Below are 6,683 nucleotides of genomic sequence, written 5' to 3'. Positions count from 1 at the left end.
GAGTTAGCACAAGCAGGTGAAGCAGCAGGCAGAGGGAGAGGCAGACTTCCCTGCTGAGCAAGGAGCCCGATTCAGGACTTGATCCCAGGACTCTGGGAACATAACCTGAGCCAAAGGCAACACTTAACCAACTGAGCCACCCAGGCCTCTCAGTTTAACTAATTCTTTTTGAGTAATTATAACAGGTTCTGTGATAAGTAACAAAGACACAAAGATTAATTAACAGGTTAAAAATTAAGAGGAGGAAGAAGAATCAATACACTGTTAAGCATCTTCATAATCATCATACAATTTACCTTATACCAAGCTTTTACTTTGCATTTTTCTTTTATTCTCACGATTATCTATCACAACCTTATGAGGCAGTTATGTTTATTATGCCTGTTTTATAGATGAGGATACTGAGGCTTAGAGAAATCAACAAAATTCTCAAGGTAAAAAACAGACCAAAACTAGGTCTGTTTGAATCCATGTTGCAATTTTACATAGTACACTACTTGGTATATAGAAAACATTCTTTAAGTATTAACAATTTTATCACGCTTATTATTATTACTGTTATTGTCTTATTATGTAACTATTAGAGAATTCAACAAACCTTTATAACAATAAATGTACATACAGGTTTCTGCAAAAGATGCCTTGGTAGAATGTTGACTTTGGTTTTTTCATATTTATCTATAAATTATTAAGGAAGCTTCTGAATAAAAAATTAAAATAAAACTTGAAATATCTGATGACTTGCATGGGGCCTAAAAATAGGTTGAAGAGTAAAAAATATGTTAGTCCACTACCCAGCTTGGTAAGTTTTAAACATTATTATCAGTATTGTCAATACTAATATTATTGCATCATTTGAAATAACAACATATTTTGATACTTTGCAGCTAGCATTTCTACTTGACAACATGAAAAGATAAAATCTGGCCTAATCAGCATGCCAGTTTATTAAATATTGAAGGCTTATTTTTCACATTTGTTGTTAATAAAAACAAAGACACGTTGAAACTATAACACAAGGTACAAGGTAACATGAAGTTTGTTAAAATATTAGAATATATTGTAATAAGTAGAATATTAGGGAAGGTTATAAAAATGTCTAGGTAAAAGAGAAACCTATATATGCATACAAAAAACGGTATATGTAGGGGAAGAGAACACTAAAAATAATCCAATATTAAGATATGTTTTGTCATTTTAAAATTATTACTATAATTATTTTAATCTGGAGAAAAATGCATATTTTTTTCATTGCTAACATATTTCTGTGTTTCATGCCATCTTATTAAGGGGAATTTAGAAATTTGGGGAGGAGGGGCGCCTGGGTGGCGCAGTCGTTAAAGCGTCTGCCTTCGGCTCAGGGCGTGATCCCGGCGTTCCGGGATCGAGTCCCACATCAGGCTCCTCTGCTGGGAGCCTGCTTCTTCCTCTCTCACTCGCCTGCTGTGTTCCCTCTCTTTCTGGCTGTCTCTCTGTCACATAAATAAATAAAATCTTAAAAAAAAAAAAGAAATTTGGGGAGGAAATTTAAAACTTATTGTCTCTAAGAGAGCTCTTAACCAAGTTTTGGAGTTCACTTGTTAATTAATGATAAACTCTCCGCCATCAAGATATAGAATAAGAAATCATTGGCAGTGACAACACTCCATTGAATAATTTGAAACTTGCTTTCAGTTGGGCTGATGTGATTAATTAACCCATCAGCAAGCTCAGCTGTCTGATGAACAGTAGCTGTGCAGCACTGAATCTCAAGGAGAACTTGAACTTTTCGAGGACCTTGAACTGAAATTTCTTCTCAGATAAGTGGCCTAATTGAATTTCAATGAATTGGAAATCAAAGCTTTCTAGACTTTTAAATTTGTTAGTACAATTCTCTTTCTTTTAATATTTTTCCCCTCAAGTGTTACAAGTGTGTATCAGATCATATATCTTGAAATCTTTGGAGATTGAAACTTCCCAGAATAAAATTGTTTGCTTTATTTTAAATAAACTTTTTGATGAGGCTCATTTAAACTCTTATTAGTAACCATTCATTACATTTATTTGCAGTTTACTATATTAAAGTAATAGAAATAATCTTTTTTAAAAGGTGTACAACACTAAGTTGTATACTTATTATTTATTGTTAGTCTGAAAACAAATGCAAAAAGCCACCTGTGACTTGTTGACAATAGAGATATGTTGACTCCACACCCAGATGTTTTGATTCAGATAGAATGAAGTAGAGGCAATGAAGTTTGTTTTGAAAATCATCTCAGGGGATTTAAATCCATAGCTAACTTTGTAAGCATAAGGAACTTTAGTGATGGTTTAAGTTTCTTTGAATAATGTCATATTGCTATTTAAAATCTATTTTCATCTGTTTGTCTGTATTTTTGTTAGGAATTTACTGAAACTGGGGTGCTTGGCTGGCTCAGTCAGTAGAGCATGTGACTCTTGATCTCAGGGTCATGAGTTTGAGCCCTATGTTGGGCATAGAGATTACTTAAAATTTAAATTTAAGAAAGGAATTTACTGAAACTTCAACAATCTGTCCTATTCAGAGGTTCCATGTGATTTGTCAATTATAATTGAAATAATAGTAACATTCCAACAATTCTAAGGAATTTACTAAGTCAACAACATGATGCTTCCTCTATTCATAAAGTGATTATATTTAAAGCGTCACATACTGTTGGTTGAAACTCAGTTTAAACACAAGAACAGAAATAAATGCCACAGTGAATGAAGCAAATGAAGCAAATGTTCTAATACAATATCTCCCTTAAAGTGGATCTGAGTTATTTAATGTGAGAACATAGTTGTTATTATCCATAGTATCAACTACATTGGAAAAGTAGGTGCAATAGAACATAATTTCTCTTAACGATATAGAGTTCCATTAAAAAGCTTTAACTCTGTGGTTGAAACTGTAGGTCAGCTAACACTAATGCCCATTTCCCAAACATTTATACCCTCTACTTACCTCCAATTTATATGAAGTAAAAGCTAAATACTTTTTAATTCAGTCTCATTTGTAGCCAAGTGTCAAGTAATGAGTTCTGACAAAAAAGCACATTTAGATGGATTAGGATATAAATGGGATGCCTGGAGATATGGCAACTTGCAATCTTGTGGGAAAGAACAACAGAATCATAGAAATGCCAGCCTGCCTATATTGAGTCAGTGAATCAGCTCCTACAGGAAAAAAAAAGTCTTGTTATTTGAGAAAAGAAGACTTCTTTATGACACAGTGTTATTTAGATCTTCTCTTGCAACCAAAAATATTTCTACCTAATATTCAAACATCCCTAATTTATCCCATTCAGTCATATAAGAATCAAAGTCATCTTGCTTCATTTAAAAAGGAATAAGCTTCTAGAGATTTTATTTCTGAAAAACTGGTATACATAGTCAGTGCTACAGTCTTTGAATATTTAAAGTGTTACTCTTTGTGGAATCTTTTCCACCAGTGATTGCTAATCATTAAGGTTAGAACACAATATTCTCATAATAGAATAATATTCATATATCCAGCTCATTGAATAGGTCTTTGTATTAGCTTATCTATGTAATGAGATTCCCATCTTTACACATAAAGTCCATCTGTATTCATAATGTATGTTTTGCCTGGGATGTTTAAGCATCTAAAGGTGATTCCAAAGTTGCCCAATGTGTGTGTGTTTGTTTTTAATTATCAGCCCCTGATAACTGAGATATGTGATATAATGATTTATTTTTGCTGCAAATGCCTAGCTTGTTGATTCTTTGGCATTAGCAAACAGAGAGTGATTAGAAAATAGTTCTTAAGCACTTCCAGTTAGAATCTAAACTAACAGAAGCAAAAAGAAGGAAACATCACAATTTCTCTTAATAACTCATGATAGCCATGTATAGTGACATCTGTCTTAAATTACTTGTGCTCTAATTTCACTCAATCTCCCCTTTTTTGTACAGTTTTCAGAACCAGTAACTATCTGATCAGCAGCATTTATATTCTTCAAGCTGGTTACTGGAGTTGCAACCAGTGGATGTTAATGTAGAGAGTTGAATGAAAATAAAAGGAATGGGCATGATTTCTTTTCTTTTCCTTCTTTTTTTTTTTTGGATATCATGTAAAAATCTGTTGAAATGACTATATCTTTTTTCAATACTTTGTTTTAATATCATGGAATTTATTTTCCACATATATAGAACTTATATGAGCTAAGTAATATTGGGAGGTCCTTTGACATTTGTCAAATATCAGATGTGATAATTTGTAAATGACATACATTTTTATGTATGAACATAATTCATAACAAAATGCTGAAACCACTTGAAGTAGGTATAGGATGCCTACTAAAGCAGATATTTAAAGAAAGGAATTGACAATGATCAATAATTGTGGTGCTAGGTACTTTCTCACATACATAATACTGAAAAGAATAGGCACTATTACAATTACTATTTTAGAGTAGCTTGGAAAGGCTAAGGTACACACTCAATGCCAAATAGCTAGTAAGCAGAGAAGCCTGATTTTAGACCCTATATGATACCAGAGTCAGTGTTGTTTCACAGACCCTTAGAAGTTTTTTTTAACCTATTTTCAGAGTTTCTGTTTTTACAAAAAAGTTAGACTATTCCAAACTTTAAATGTATTTGGTTTAAATTAACATTAAGCCAGCACAGTTGCTCATACTTAATAGATGGCCAACATTTTAAAAAATATTTGCTAAAATAAAAGGTATTTTAGCCATACCTAGCTTAGAAACTATAAAATGTAGTGATCACTTCCAGTTTAATATGTGTATATTGTCCAGTTTTCCTTGGTAGAAGTCAATATCTTATAATGGTTTAGAACACGTGTTTTGGAGTTGTCCTCCTAGAGGTAAAATTTTGGTTCTGTCACTTACTAGCTCTGTAACTCAGAGAAGAATTTAACCTTTTGTGTTCAATTTTCTCAGGTGTGAAATATTAGTGATTATTGGACCTATTGTTGATTCTTATTTTCTTCTGGGCAGGCCAAACTCTTTGGAATAATGAAAAGAATAAGAAATTAATCTAAGCAACAGGCTGTCTAAATAATCCATTATCAAGGCATGAGGAGAGTGAGCATCTTCCATTTCTCAGTCATTAATTCCATTCTTAGAGCTGCATTGGTGAAGCAATGGGATTATATTACCATCAGATTTGTTTATTTATATTTTTTATGTAGGCTCCATGCCCAGCATGGAGCCCCATGTGGGGCTTGAACTCAATGACCTTGAAATCAAGACCTGAGCTTCAATCAAGAGTCAGATGCTTTGCTTACTGAGCCACCCAGGTGCCCCAACCATCAGACTTTAAAAGTACACTAGTTTGTGCTCACTTTGGAAGCACATATACTAATATTGGAATGACACAGAGAAGATTAGCATGGTCCCTGTGCAAGGATGACAAGCAAATTCATGAAACATTCCATATTTTTATAGAAATAAATCAGTCAGGGAAAGATAAATACCATATGATTTCACTCATATATTGAATTTAAGAAACACAACAAATAAGCAGAAAAAATAAGAGAGAGAGAGAGAGAGGGAGAGAGATCAAGAAACAGACTCTTAACTATAGAGAACAAACTGATGATTACCAGAGGGGAGGTGGTGGAGGGATGGGTGGGGAGAGGTGGAGGGATGGGTGACATAGGTGATGATTAAGGAGTACAGCTATTGTGATAAGCGCCAGGTGTTGAATTACACTGTATATTAATTAACTGGAATCAAAAACTTAAAAACATACACTGGTTTGACCAGAGTCGTGACTGGGGGGAGTAACAAGTAACAAGTAACAAGCAGGTTTCTAGTGTGGTATGGGAAAAACAATGAATGAGTCAGGAAGTTAATCCTGGGTTTTGAGATAAGTTTTGAATATAGGGTAGCTTTGACCTAGACAAAGAAGGAAAACATATATTAGGTAAGAGGAATATAATATATAAAAATCAATAGAAATAAACCAACATAATATTATTTTTGAAGAAATACAAGTAAATATGGGTGGATGGTGCACAAACTATATGTGGCAGGACATGAGAGTAGAAGTGTAAGTAGGGATTGAATCATTAAGGGTATTGGTGTCAAACTAAAAATTCATTCTTTATATTTAAAGTGACTAGAGCAGAACCAGATTAGAGACAATGAGACCATTTAAGAGACAATGATAGGAAGAAATTAATAACGAACTTTATCAATTTTTTCATATTTCATTATGACCTTTTTAACAACCCTCTTTTATCTTTCATTATTTTATCTCTTACAACAAAACTAGCTGATAGCCAATGAGTGACACAGCAAAAATGTTTGTGGCAAAACTACCTCGAATGCTGATTAAGATGTGGTTCTTTTTTTTTATAATAATTTTTTATCATGTTATGTTAGTCACCATACAGTACAGTACAATTTTTGATGTAAAGTTCCATGATTCATTACTTGCATATAACACCAGTATATGTAGTCATTAACCACTATTTTAAGACCACCGTGGCTACTGGTGTCTAGACCATTATGAAGGCTAGGTAACAAATATTTATATAATAAAAAATGGGAACTTTGTTAATGGAGAAATGAAACCAAAAAACCCCCCACAAAAAACAAACAAACAAAAAAACCCAAAACGCATAACATATAGCCAATGATCTTGTAACAGCTTTGAACAGTGATAGGTGGTAGCTATATTTGTGGAGAGCA

General features: G+C 33.2%; 1 non-coding gene across 1 annotated transcript; it reads left to right on the top strand.

Annotated features, from left to right (window-relative positions):
• The first annotated feature begins 5,321 nt into the window (after positions 1 to 5,321).
• LOC123780657 (U6 spliceosomal RNA) lies at positions 5,322 to 5,428 on the top strand. The gene has a single exon (XR_006776469.1). It is a non-coding gene; the product is annotated as a U6 spliceosomal RNA (small nuclear RNA).
• Positions 5,429 to 6,683: the final 1,255 nt, after the last annotated feature.

This window comes from Ursus americanus, chromosome X (genome assembly GCF_024610735.1).
Source record: "Ursus americanus isolate L20-20 chromosome X, mUrsAme1.1.p, whole genome shotgun sequence".
In the NCBI taxonomy this organism is placed as follows: domain Eukaryota; kingdom Metazoa; phylum Chordata; class Mammalia; order Carnivora; family Ursidae; genus Ursus; species Ursus americanus.
The sequence above is the reverse complement of the archived record's forward strand: the minus strand, read 5'-3'. Positions and strand labels throughout refer to the sequence as shown.